Genomic DNA, 14047 nt, shown 5'->3' on the forward strand with positions numbered 1-14047 from the left:
CGCTGAATTCTAATGATGGCCTTCAGGCCTGGAAATCTTTTCCACATTCCTCAGCCACTGTGATGCACGCAGCCCACCAGTGTTATGCAGAAAATTTAAATACAAGTCTTTAATTTAGCAGATCCACCCACAAGGTTCCAGAAGCTTAAGTCAGCATGAGTCTCTGGGAAAATATCACTCTGGAAAAAATAGTACATGTGAGAAAAATACTGTGAATTTAGAAGCATTTGTTTTACAAACTACAGATGCAGAGTGAAAGAAAATGACATCTCGCTTTGATATTAAGCACTCCTCCATAACACATCCATCTGCGCCGTGGTTTGCAGTCACTTCCCCGCTAAACGTCGCGGCACGCAGATCTGCACATGAGGTACAATACAGCTGACCCCGTTTTACAGATGGAGAGAACAGAAACATGGAGACACTAGATGAATTTCTCAAACTTTCCAGGCAGTTCTCAGGCATCTGGCATTGGACAGGAGTAAACAGAGTCACAGTTATCCTTTACTGCCGGAAAAAAGGACCAGGGTTAGTTCCAGGCTCTCTTTCTTAAGAGGTTACTTTGTTGGCAGAGAACCGGTTCAAAGGGGACTTATCTTGAAGGCATTTTTGCATAGCAAAACCAGAGTCTTCAGGAGACAGTATGTTTACTTGCGGGAGGTTTGGGAGGAAGGTGGAGCAGCAGTTTTATAATGGAGGGAGGCTTGAAATGTAAAACACAAGACTCAGCATTTATTTGGTCATGGTCCTGTCTCCTTGGGCAAGTGTCCTTATTACTCTGAGCTTCAGTGACTTCATCTTTAAAATCAAGGGATGGACTAGGTCACTGGGTCTCAAAGTACAATCATCAGGAGAGCAGACTCAGCATCACCTAGGAAATTGGAAATGTTGAAGTGCAAATGTTGAAGGAAATTGGAAGTGTTGGAAATGCAAATTCTCTAGGTGCCTGGGCAGCCCAGTTGGTGAAACACTGGACTCTTGATTTCAGCTAAGGTCATGATCTCAGGGTTGTGGGATTGAGCCCAGCATTGGGCTCTGCGCTGACCACAGGGAGCCTCTTTGGGATTCTCTCCTTCTTCCTTCTCTCTCTGTCCCTCCCCTGTTTATGCTTTCTCTGTCTAAATAAACTTAAAAAGAAAAAAAAAAAAGAATTGCAAGTTCTCAGGCCTTATCCTTTACCAACTGACTCAGAAAGGCTGGAAGTGGAGGCTGATCTAGTTTGGTGCATGCTAAAATCTGAGGACAGCTGGATCAAAACTTCTCTGAAGGTTTCTATCCCTATGATTCTGAATCCATCATATTATTGACATGATGAATTTCATCTTTCATATAATTTTAAGGATATTTTGGGCTCTTCAAATTACATATTAGTTAATTTTCAAGCTCTGTGAAGAAAGTAGGTGTTAATCTGCTCTATTTTAGTGGCAGAGAAATTGAAGTACAGGCTTCCAGAAACTATAGGAATCAAGATGTGAGCAAATATAGTGTAATATCTCTCTTTCCCCAAATAAAAGGCACTTATCCTTTTTTTTGGCAATTTCAAGTTTTGGAACCACAGTCAACCAAAACAGAGAATGAGCAGACGTGGAACTCATGGCTATTCTCCTATTGACTTAATGACCTTAGCAAGATGGCCCTAATTGTACCTTGCAGGCCCCAGGTAAACTATGGCCTAATATTAGTTGCTGGTTTCTCCCTCCCAGAATGATAGAAGGATACATGGAATAACGTAAATCAAAGTTTTTATAGTTCCTCAGAAACAAGATATAATTTTAAAAGACTTCATGTACATAGGTTTTGCAGTGAGGTGCCTGATCAGGGCCTGTGAAATTTCCTTCCTCTTTTCTTTAAGAATATAGCCTGACATGTAGTAGGTGATAAGCAAATGTTTATTGAATCATACTGGTCCACACAGAGTCCTGCGGATATATAAAGAAAAACAATGTTCCGTTCTACACGTAACTAGAGGAACATGGCAAATTGAACTGGGCATGGGCTAAACAGACTTCAAGATACCTCAAACCTTGTCAGAGAAAGAACAATAAAGGAAATAGCAGATGTTTAAAAAAAAGAATCGATGATATTGGTGGAGCAAGAATAGGCATATTCAAACAGTAGAACAGTAGATCTTCCATCTAGAAGAAGAACAGGGAACAATGGATACGAATAACAGGAGGAAAGATGTTTGATTCTTCTCCAGCAATTGTGAGTTTAAAATAAACAAAGTCTGTGTAGACTAAACAGATTGAAGACTGATACAACAGAAGTGGTTTAAAATGTTGGAAAGGTAATGCTGTCAGTTGAGTTGGAAGAGAGGGGAATCTGAGAGGTTGGGTAATATGCTGATTACATGTTGTTTTCTGTCAGTATACCCAATTCATTATTGTCAGTTTTCTGCCCTATTCGTTGCCTTGGGAAATTGATACCCCGAACTTTATCACCCTGGCATTCTTGCCTTTCAACGTCAGTTGAAAGTGGGTTGCAAGGTAGAAAGTATAGGTAAGAATTTGGAGGGTGAGAGAGAAATACATGTCATGCATTTATTCCACTATTGCCTCCCTACCTATGTAAGGGTCAGATAGGGGGCAAGTCTTGTGGAATAAACCATAATACATAAAAGTACAGACGCTTGAAATCCTCTCTGGATCCATCGAAAGAGAACCTAGAAGACTGGAGTCCTTAAATGTGTATTATGTAAGTTTTCTCAGATGGATATGAAGTTGGATTATTTCCCCAAGATGACTCCAAACTCTGAGATAATGAGGAAATGACTGGCACTTGTTCTCTGACCTTTGGCCTGAGGGTCACGAGACGGCTTTGACCCTTCCTGAGAAAGGACCAGGAAACTTGTTCCTCCTCTTCCTCCAAAAGCCAGGTCAGCAGCTTTAACTTTGGAGAGGGGTGGCTTCTCTGAATACCTTAAGTAGGTGTGATCACCTCATTCTCCTTTGTTTCACATCAGTACCTGGAGCAAACCTTTTGAGCCAGTGCACCCATCACAATGTATTTGCTTTGTTGAGTCCCGGAGCTGACTCCCAGGAAAGCTGGTGACCTTCTTGAGAACAGGGGTTGAATTTTACCAGTATTGCATGGTTATCAATACTGTTAAACCCTTAGCAGTTGATACTTAAATGATCCTTAACCCTTAGCACATCTTTCTATCATCAGAATACCTGCTCTGGCACTGAGTAAGGGCTAGGGGTGTGGGTAGGAGGGAAGACTGTTGAATAAATGAATGAAATGATGGGATGAATGAATAAATGCTGTTCTTCCTCATTTCTGCTCTTCACGTCAACACAATATAATGGTAACCCTTTATTTTGCCCTGGGATGCTGATTTTAGCAAGTAAATTTGCTAATGTGGAGGGACTTGAAATGAGTTGGATGGCCTCATAGATCTTTTCTGTCTCTTAACTTCCTGGTTCAACAAGTAATTGAAAGGAATCAATCTCTCCCTGACTGACAGTTTTGACAGCTGCTGTTCTCAGGATGTCAATGGGTAATCTGTTATTCTCCTCGCCAACTAAAGAGCGAACAGAGACATATGCTCTGTCAGTCTCACTCCTCTGATCTCACGCCTGGTGCCCAGTTTCCCCACTCCCGGCCTTTTGCATTCTTCCCTCCCTTCCTGTCGGTGAAGTGCCTTTACATTCTGAGCAACGCTGAAGCTCCCCTGCCACCAGCTCAAAGCTAGACGAGAGCTCATCTTCTCTGAGTATTATTACAGCTAAGTCTCCAGCTTTGCAAATGAATAGGGCATCATAAATGTAAAGCTGTTCAAATAATAAATGCATCTTTTCTCTACGCTTAGCCAAGGGAAGTGAATATTAAAATGAATAAGAGTAATAATAAAAAGGGAGCTAGCAGCATGGGTATAATTAAACTGAATAGCTCACACACACAAAATAAAGCTCTGAACGTTGACTTCCTCTGGGGCACACCCCAGTACACCCAGACCTCGCCTCAGATAGGTATGCACCACCTGTCATCCTAATGTAAAGCAAACACCTACACTCACCTTCCCATCTACAGTCAGGAAACAAATTGGGCTTCCTGAATCAAAAACTCTTTCAGCCCCTGAGAGAAAAACAAAAAAAACAGAATAAAAAAACACCCCAAGTTTTCCTATCCTCAGTATTTAAGACACGAAACTACAATTCCTTCAATTGATAGGACAGCTGGTACTAAAAAATGAGGGTCTGAGGCAAGGTATTTGATTTGCATTCAGTGTTGTAAGTGCACTTCATCTGTACCTGGAAAACTAGCCAGCAGCACAGTAGGGACTTTTTGACCCTCAGAGCTCCTCTGCAGACCCCTGGTCGGGGGACTTCTTCCAGAGAATTCACTAGGAAGTGCAAGCTCTGTGCAGGTTCAGGCATTCTGGGTGGGGCTGCTAACATCTCCACTTTCTCCCCTGGAGCCATTGAAAACCCTAGGAAGAACCAGTCACGCAGACCAGGTCACACCTACCTTCCTGTCTCAAGAGCTCTGCATCCAAATCACCCCTAGGATGAAAATTAGGAAGTATTTCCTCATTACCTTTGGTAAGATGATCCTGTGAGAACACAGTCTTCAGGTTATTTTTCATTTGGAAACTTTGTATCCCTGTAACTGTTTTCCTCCAAGGAAGCTATTTACACAAAGGTCTCTTCTAAGACTCTTACTTTCTCTTTTAAGCTTATTTATGCATTTTGAGAGAGAAAGAGACAGAGAGAGAGAGAGAAGGAGAGTGAGGAAGAGAGAGATAATCCCAAGCAGGCTTGGCACTGTCAGCTCAGAGCCCAACAAGGGGCATGAATTCACGAAACTGTGGTGAGATCATGACCTGAGCTGAAATCAAGAGTCAGATGGACTGAGCCACCCAAGTGCCCCAAGATTCTTTCATTTTAAGAAAACAAAGTATTCATCATAAAATTAATGTGTGAATGATGTGTATGACTTTGTAAACCTCAGTAGCTTCTCCTGTTCAGCTTTCCAGTACTTTTGAGACCCAAAGAAGGGCACACATTTCCAGGGACCTCAAGGTGTCAATCTCTATTTCCAACTGCCTTCTTCCATTGCCTTTCTCAACTTGGCATAAAATGCCTCTGAGGTGGAGTCTGGCTTGGTAAGAATTTTCCTTTCTGTTCCTTCAGTAATGATGGTCAACTGCTTGGTCTTCAAACTAGCTTCATAGAAAAGAAGGTTCTTCAGGAAAAAAACAGGGCTTTAAAGGCTCTGTCTCTAATGCCCCATTTGACAGTTGACAGAGTTGACAAGCAGAGAGAAGAGACTTGTCTGATATCCTTAAAAAGCTCAAGTCACATTACTTTATTTTTTGTTAGTTTTCACTTTTTCTCTTGTTACTGCTATATCTTTTGTGTTATGCTTGGTATTTATGATAGCAACCGTATTTATCACGGACTTGTGAAAATATTAAGCCTAAAATAGAGCAGAATTAATTGCAAATCATCTTTACTGTGTGAGTGATCTTGAGTATTCACTTGCCTTCTCTAGGTCTATGTGTCTCAAATAAATGGAATGTTGGAACAGGGAGAGTGAATGTGCCGTCAAACAATAATTCTCTCTGGGTCAGAGTCTCAATGACTGATGATTGTCAAGGTGATTGTTGCCTCTAGTAGCATGGATAAATAAGAATTAAACAAGTGTATTTTTGCACACAGGATTAGTATACATGTATTATGCACCGAAGATGATCTCTAAAAGCATATTGCCTTAACATTTAATTAATTTTATGTGACAATTTATTTCATTCTATAGGATGAAATAAATAGAAATCTTAGACTTGGAATTTTGAGTCCTGAGTTTCACTCCAGCATTACTATGTAATTTGGCTATATGACTATAGGCAAGTTACTAAATCTCAATGAGCTTCAATGCCTTCATCTGTGAAAGGATAGCGGATGTACCAATCTAGGGATATATCTATCTAGGGAAAGAGGAGAAATTTATACCACATTTCTCTAAAGGTCCTTCTTGTTCTCCCATTCAGAAATATAGAAATCTTATATAACTCTCTAAATACTCATATATTTATATATGAAGCATCTAGATTTTTGGCCATAAAAAGCAAAAGGTGGGGGTACAGAAAAGCAGAGAAAATGGCAACAACAGTAGAAGGTTCAGAGATTTCCCTTCTTTGTTGATGGAGATGTGTATTTGTAGAGATGTGTATTTGTGGAGAGCCTGGGGAAAGCATGATGGAGCAGAAAAAAGCCAGGGTTAATGTGAGTTTTCTCCTTTTCGGACTTCTGTTTCACCCTTCCCATATTCTGAATCTGATTCCCTTTAGAAGCAAAGAGCCCCCTAGAAAGTGATAGTGGGTATACCTCATCTAAACACAATTATGATCCCAGAAAGTGGTATTTTTATAGGGCCTAGCAATACCCTTCGAAACTCTTAATTTAAACCAAATTAATTCATTTACATTAATAGTGATTTTTAGCTAAATGATTTCCTGGCTTTCTTAATAAAGGCAAAACATAGAAGGGAAAGCCTATTAAAGACTTAACATTGACACACTGAGTAATAGTTTTGCAGTACTGAAAGATATTTTCTTCATAGAAAACCATTACAACACATTGAAAAGGTAAAAGGAATCATTACCAAAAATGAATCTATTTCTTAATGAACACGACAAAATTTGTCTTGGTTTCTGGCTTCAGATACAAGCACACACCAATAAGCTGAGAGCACTTGGGCACAAGGTTGACATCTGCATAAATGACTTTGTTTAGAAAGTTGCCACAGTTTCACACTTAGTCTCTCTCTCTCACACACACACACACACCTACCCAAAGTATCAAAAAGTGAAGGTAGGAGTACAGGGCGTACTGAAGAATTTCAACACCAGGCCACAGTAAGGATAAATACACTAAATTACCCAGCAGTACTTTTTACTACCACAGTGTCACCTTTCCAGTATATAAGATAGACGTCAAGAAGTGTCCTTTCGACCGAAGGGTGTGGTAGTACAGTCTACCTCTCAACTAGTTTTTGTTGTTGTTTTGTTTTGTTTTGTTTTGTTTTTTTTCCTCCCCAGCTATAGTCCCTCTTCTTATGGCAAAGGGGCACATTCTGATTTGGTTCAGAGGAACAATGGAAGTCAGCATCCTGTATTTCGAGACCCAATTATAGATTACCTATTTACTATGTGAATAGTCTGAAAATTATTTAGATAACAACAGAGCACAATTAACTAGGCAGAGGTATTTTAATCAACCACAAGTCAGCCTGTGTGGTCGAAAGACAACCTAATTGCTTAATGACCTTGAGGAGTTTACTTCCTTTCTCAGGGTCTCAAAAGGGATTGAAACAGATCAGGGGGGCTCCACGTTAAAATCCCCCGAGGACCTTTGAAAACTACTGATGCCCAAGCCCTGCCACCACCCCACTAGTAAAATAAGGCTCCATGGTGGGGGAGAGTATGGGCATGGGTGCTTTTTGAAAGCTCCCCAGGGATTCAGATGTCCAGCCAAAGCTGAGAAGCACACACAAGTAATGAACCTTGGGGTTAAATTTCAAACTCTTAGCATATAAAAGTGAAGGATATTTGGAAGTGGACATGCATATGTTGGGCCTATTCACGGGGAACATGCCCCCACAATCTTGCCACTGGCTAGATGGCAAGTTGAAAACCCCAAAACTAAAGTCTCCCAGGATCGATCACTTAACATGCTTTAGGAAAACCAAGGTTGCTACTTCCCAAGGTAATACTCAGATCCTAAAGTTCTGTGTGTGTGTGTGTGTGTGTGTGTGCGCGTACGCGCGTGCATTTTAGTTTTTCATGAGTGAAGTTGCTTAAGAAATAATACACCACCCAGCAAAATAGCACCCCCAAAGTGCTATTGCCTCATTCTGGCAAGGAAAACTGTGTTTTCCCTTAGGCCTTGCTTCGTGGGCTGGAGTTGCCATGGGAAAGCCAGGCTTTATTGGGATGCCAGAACAAACAGGCTCTGAAACCACCCTAGCATAACTTCTAGAGCTGCCTATAAATCAAAGAGAGCCCGAGGGGCAAAGCCACTTAGACACACACACACTCACACATACACATACTCCCAGAAAAATATTACAAAGGAGAAGGTGTGTCAGGGAAATCCAACTAAAATTACTGCACGTAAGTAATAATAACCGAAATTTATGTGTCCCTTTCATCCACGGTTCTCAAAAGACACAGAATGTGCTAATATCACTTGTCTTTTGAAAAGTCTCCAGTGTTCTGAGGGATAAAAGAGGAAAGATTCTGCGTATAAAATCAGGGAGGTCCAAGAGACCGTGAGGGGTCATCTACCTGATTCTACTGGTCTCAGGCACTGAAACCAAATCGTTTCTCTTCCTCCTGTTGCCAAAGTCAGTCCTACCCTATTCGAGGGTATCATCTTCCATCCACTCTGTTTTTCTCCAGGGGACTTCCTACCAGTAATAATCTGCTGGGATGAGATTTTTAAAGCTGTCTCTCCCATCATCACACTCACATGCTAGTGTGTGATACATGCAGGCTAGCTACTGTTAAGCTGGCCACTTTTTCTCCGTTCTTGCCACTTATTTTGATTTCCTTTTTTACCTTGAATGCCCATTAGCACACTAAAGAGTGAACTCCTTTGACTCTGAGGAGGACTATGCTGTTATCCTGAGAAACCTGGCACTATCCAGATGGCCTTAATAGTTTAAAAAATATTTCCATCCCTACACCATATTTCTGACATTAGTGTTTAAGCTCATGTGATTCTGTTCCACCATCTATAGAAATGTGGGATGGCTGGTCACTATCCCCAGCTGGAAAAAGCTCAGTAAATATCAGCTCCCTCTAGTTCTTTCTCTCAGGCTGTTCATTTTTTTAATTTTAATAATGCTGAATTGAAAATAAGATCAAATTTGGAATCCTTTCAAGAAAAGGTTTAGAAAAGAATCCCACTTTTCCATTTAATGAGGGATGATTTTGTTTTAAAAACAAGGATATTTGCAAGAAGATCTCCTGCACAGTGTGATGGCTACCTGAATGGTATTGGCTCACACATTCGCCCCACCTGTCCTCAGCTTCTGCAATGGCCACTCCCACCTAAAATGCATAGACTCAGCCCGCTCAGAGCTCTGGGATCAGTCATGACTCTGGCCATGTGGCTGATTTAGATATTAGATCTAGTTCATTCCCCTGGAGGATTATCTCAAAGGACATTCATTGCCTGACATTGTGCTCTTACGTTATTCACTTACTTTCTGTCTCATCCTTGACACCCAGTCAGCACCATAACCTGAGTGCCTCTCAGAGGTCTTGTGTCTGATCTACATTCTTTGTAACTCACTTAGCATCCCAGCCTTCCTAGGACTGCATTCATTTGCCACTTCCCAAATTCAGTACCTTCTATTTGATGTGAAGACCATTTAGAGCTCTTGATGACAGAAGAAGTGGATGGATGGGAAGCCAACCTGGAATAATTTCTGGGTTCTACTGCATTCTTGCATATGACTTTATTCTGTTCTCATTGTGCCTAGCTTTTTACTGGACATTAGACAACAGGGAGCTTAACCAAAATGTAAACTCTTAGGACCAGGATGTTGTTTTGTTTTTTAATTCTATTCCTTCCTTCTATTATCCATGACTAGACTTCTCCTCCTAGCTCTATCTGAGCTTCTCCAACTGAAGAATAGAGACACTATGCTGTCAAGAATGATACCCTGCACCTCTTGTCTAAATGAGTTCTAATTTCTTTATTCACTGGCAGAGAAATTTTGGGCAAGTTACTTTAACTCTCTGAACTTCCCATTGACTCATGGCACTTTTATGTGGATCAGATGAATTGTGAAAGTTGTATGTATTATAAATATGTAGGCTGTTTTTTCCTTTTTTCCTTAATGTTATGAGAACAGAGTGGTAACACATACATAATCTTCTTAAATATTTCCTCAGGAATTTTTTAGAGCAACTTGATAGGGGGCTCATTCTTTCCTGCCCAGTACTGCTGATGTGTTTTTTGGTCACAGTCTCTAAACCACAGTTTGATAGTCACTAGTATAGTGCATAAGTTTGGGGCCTCCATTTATTTCTCTGCTGTGCATTTTCTCAGGTCTTTGACCCTGGCACTTCAGCTAAAACAAACTTCAAAGAAGTCCTATGTTAGTGGGAGAACTTCAAAGTCTTCCTACAGGGTCAATTAGCACCTATAAAATTTATCTCCGTTGTCACTAATGACTATTAAACTGAAATGAGGGCTAATGAGGACTGATAACCACCACCTTCCGGGACTGCAGTTTTCCAGTGGAAAATAATCCTTAACTCTCTATCTTGACTATCCAATGCGTGATTAGCTTAAAATTCATTAACTATTGTAGATTTGAGGTTCTTTTTATAATTCCTTTATATGAGGAGCATTGCTCTGTGCCTGTGTACCTGGTAACATGCATAGTTTAGGTGCCCTCCTGGCCCTGAAAATAAGTAATCAAGACTTCCTGATGAAATGAGAACTATCTTCCAGATGTAGATGTGGTCCAGAAATCAAGTGAGCACATCAACAGCGATCAGTGTAGCATACTGTCTAGGTCATAGAGCAAGACTGAGAACAATTCTTACCTCTGCCATTTTGTAGTCTCTTGATCTTGGGTGAGTTAATTGGTCCATATGTGTCTTTGTCACCTCACTTGTAAGATGCAGCTAATGAAAATACCAGGAGCTGTAGTGAGTGAAATGGATGAATACAAAATACAGTAGAACCTTGGATTGCAAGTAACGTGTTCTGCGAGTGTTCCATAAGATGAGCAAACACTTCTAATAAATTTCAACTTGATAAACGAGCAATTTCTTGCCATATAAGTAGTACTGATGCCAAATGTCACATGATGACAACTGAGCCAATGGTTCTTGAAATTCACTTTGATATACAGGGGCTTTTGATTACAAACATGTTTCTGGAATGAATTACTCTCACACACCAAGGTTTGACTCTAGTCAAGGGTCACTACCGTTTGGTGACTCTGTGAATGGATTTTTTTTTAAGTAACAAAGGCAAGTGATATTTAAAGCCAATCCTAAAAAAAATGTAAGTGTGAATTGCTATGATGCTTACAGGATCTTTACTTATAGGAATATCTCAAATTATCATGTAATTATAGGTATATATTTCTCTATAGCATAGATAAAATGATTCAATATGCAGATTTTTGCTTCGGGTCTTATTTATATCTTCTGATTATAAAATTAGCACATTCTAAATCTGCTTGGGAAGAGCCAAAAAATATAAAGGAACAGAAAAAAATGTTCCACCTATATACAATTACTCAAAGACATCTGTTATTTTGTCACAATCTCTTTTAAACAATTTTTACCATCAGGAATACTACTGGAATAAAAATAAAAACAAGTTTTTTGGATATATATGGAATTTCTGATAAAATTATTGGTTATTTGGCTCATAAGTATGTAGCTCTTTTTATTATCCTTTCCACTTTTGATTCTTGAACTTTAGGGCAGGATTCTCACCCCTGACTGCACATTACAATCATCTATGGAGCTATAGTAACAGATCACGTCAAAGGCCAACTTTCACCCCTCACCATTTACAAGAGGAGCTGGTGTAGGGGATGGGCATTTGCCTAAAATTCCTCCAGGTGGTCTAATTTACATCTAAGTTCAGGAAGCCCTGCTTCTGAGGGACTGAATCCTTCATAAAGGGAACCCATTTTTCCTATCTGAAAACAATGATGCCAAACCATCCTCCAGATCCATGGTACAGCCAAACCAATCTCTTATTAGTAACAACTCCTGGAAAAAGCCATCAGAACTATAACCTTGGTTCCTTTGCTGGACTCCTGCATTCCCTTGTTCATTACTGTTCTTTGGAAGGTCACAGATTGTTACCTATCAACATATCCCATGACTTAAAAAAAATAAATGTTTTCAAGTTCTTTCTTCCTTCATAGCATTTTCCTGTCAATTCTTCCACCCCCAACCCTCATTCCTCATTTAGTTCCTTTAACACTGCCCTCTCCTGATTTACTAGGCAGATTGGTATGATGAAAAGAAAACAAAAGGTGTTCTGGAAGGAGATGGTGGTGAGTTTGGGTGTCAGCCCTCCCACCTACCACATGACAGAAGGACTGAATGAGTAACACACTATAAGCTCGTGGGACCCTGCGTATCACAGGGGGGACTCTTGTTCACTCCCCTGTCTCTCTCTTCTACCCTTTTTGATCCTTTCCTAGAGAAGACAGATAGTTTTATTCACCAGAGGACCATGAGAATGTTTCCTACAGAGAGAGTCCGACTCCACAGGAGGAAGCCAACTGCACTCTTTGCTCACTTCTGTGGGCGGATGAGTCCCATCTCACACACACAGACACACAGACAGACACACACACACGGACATGGAAAAAAAGAGTGGGAGTAAGAAATTTTCTGGAAATATCAGTGTGTGATGGGCTATGGAAATTCCTTTATGTCCTCCTCAAGAGAATATAGTCTAAAACTCCACTAATTTTAAAAATTTCTTCACAGTTGGATTTTTGGTTTGGTTGGTTGGTTGGTTTGGAGTTTGGGAAAATGTGTAGATGGTCAGAAGTCCTTAAGGCAGCCTAACTGTATTCCTCTTCTCTCCAAAACCAGACTTATTCCAAGTGCAGCAATTGAAAGAGTTACTATTTACTGAGAGTTTACTATATGCCATTCTAGATTGGTAAACCTCAAAATGGCATTCTGTGGAAGGATGTATTCTCTAGCAAAGAAAACTACTTGTGTTTCCCACATGCATGATATCATTTTCCAACCCAAATCCTTGCTTATGCTTCTTTTGGAAAGATTTTCTCTTCATTGTCTCTCCAACATGAATTTCTGAAAGACTTCAAGTCTCAATGGAAATATATTCCTATTCTAAATGCTGATAACATTGACCTATAACTCTCTTGTGATGGAATCTCTCTTTATATTTTTGAGTTCCAATGTCTAAAATGTTTTCTAATGTTTGCTTATTTGAGAGAGAGAGAGAGAGAGAGAGAGAGAGAGAGAGAGAGAGAGAGAGTGAGTATGTGTGTGCAAATGGGAGAGTGGAGAGAGGGAGAGAAAGAATCTCAAGCAGGCTTCATGTGGTCAGTGCGGAACCCCACATGTGAGGCAGTCTCCCAATGGTGAAATCATGACCTGAGCCAAAATGAAGTGTAGGACGCTTAACCAACTGAGCCACCCAGGCACCCCATCTAATAATGTTTTATAAGTTCTGTTAGACTATACTATAATCTTCATGATGTGTTTTTACAGTGATGCTTACCACAGTGCCTGGTGCATAGCAGACACTCAATAAACATTTTTTTAAATTAATTAATTAATGGATTTATTCCCAGTAGTCCATAGTTGTTGTCTTTTCCTCCTTCCCTTTAATGAGGTTTATAAGGGTATGAATGAATTGTAACTATAGACATAAGCATTTCTCCTGATAAGAATGCTTATTATTACCATCATTCTTATTATGTGATATGGATACACTTTTACGTAGCGTTTCTTGAAAGTTATGAAAACAAAGCATTCTTCTTAACTTTGGCTAAGCCATGTTGAAAAAAAAAACTACTTGATTAGGGGATCATGAAAGGAAACCTCTTTATAATCCCTAAAATAGTTGTCTGGCACTGTTATATAAATAAAGAACAAATATACAAAAACACAGCAGCTTGGGATGTATTTGGTGTAAAATGGAGTTCCAACTTCTCCTCTTGTACTTAATATTGCTCATACATATGACTGGAAACTAGAAATTTCATTGTTAATAATCATTTTTAACAATGGCTCTTAATACTGACAAGAGTTCTTGCCACTGATGAATCACTTTTCACTCATGGATTAATATCCTGGGTAAGAATGGAGGACACAGGGCAGAGCCAGGTGGGGTTGCTTAAGTGTATCCAGAAGTGTAATGCTAATATTGCAATAAGAAACCAGCATGAGTGTGCTTGACGGGAAAACTCCTGAATTGGTTTTTTTTTTTCCATGATGAAGTTGGAAAAATCAATTCATTGAAGAAATGTTGAACAAAAAGAAAAGAAGAAGGAAAAGTACCAGTAACCTGTT

Source organism: Suricata suricatta, chromosome 5, assembly GCF_006229205.1.
Source record: "Suricata suricatta isolate VVHF042 chromosome 5, meerkat_22Aug2017_6uvM2_HiC, whole genome shotgun sequence".
In the NCBI taxonomy this organism is placed as follows: domain Eukaryota; kingdom Metazoa; phylum Chordata; class Mammalia; order Carnivora; family Herpestidae; genus Suricata; species Suricata suricatta.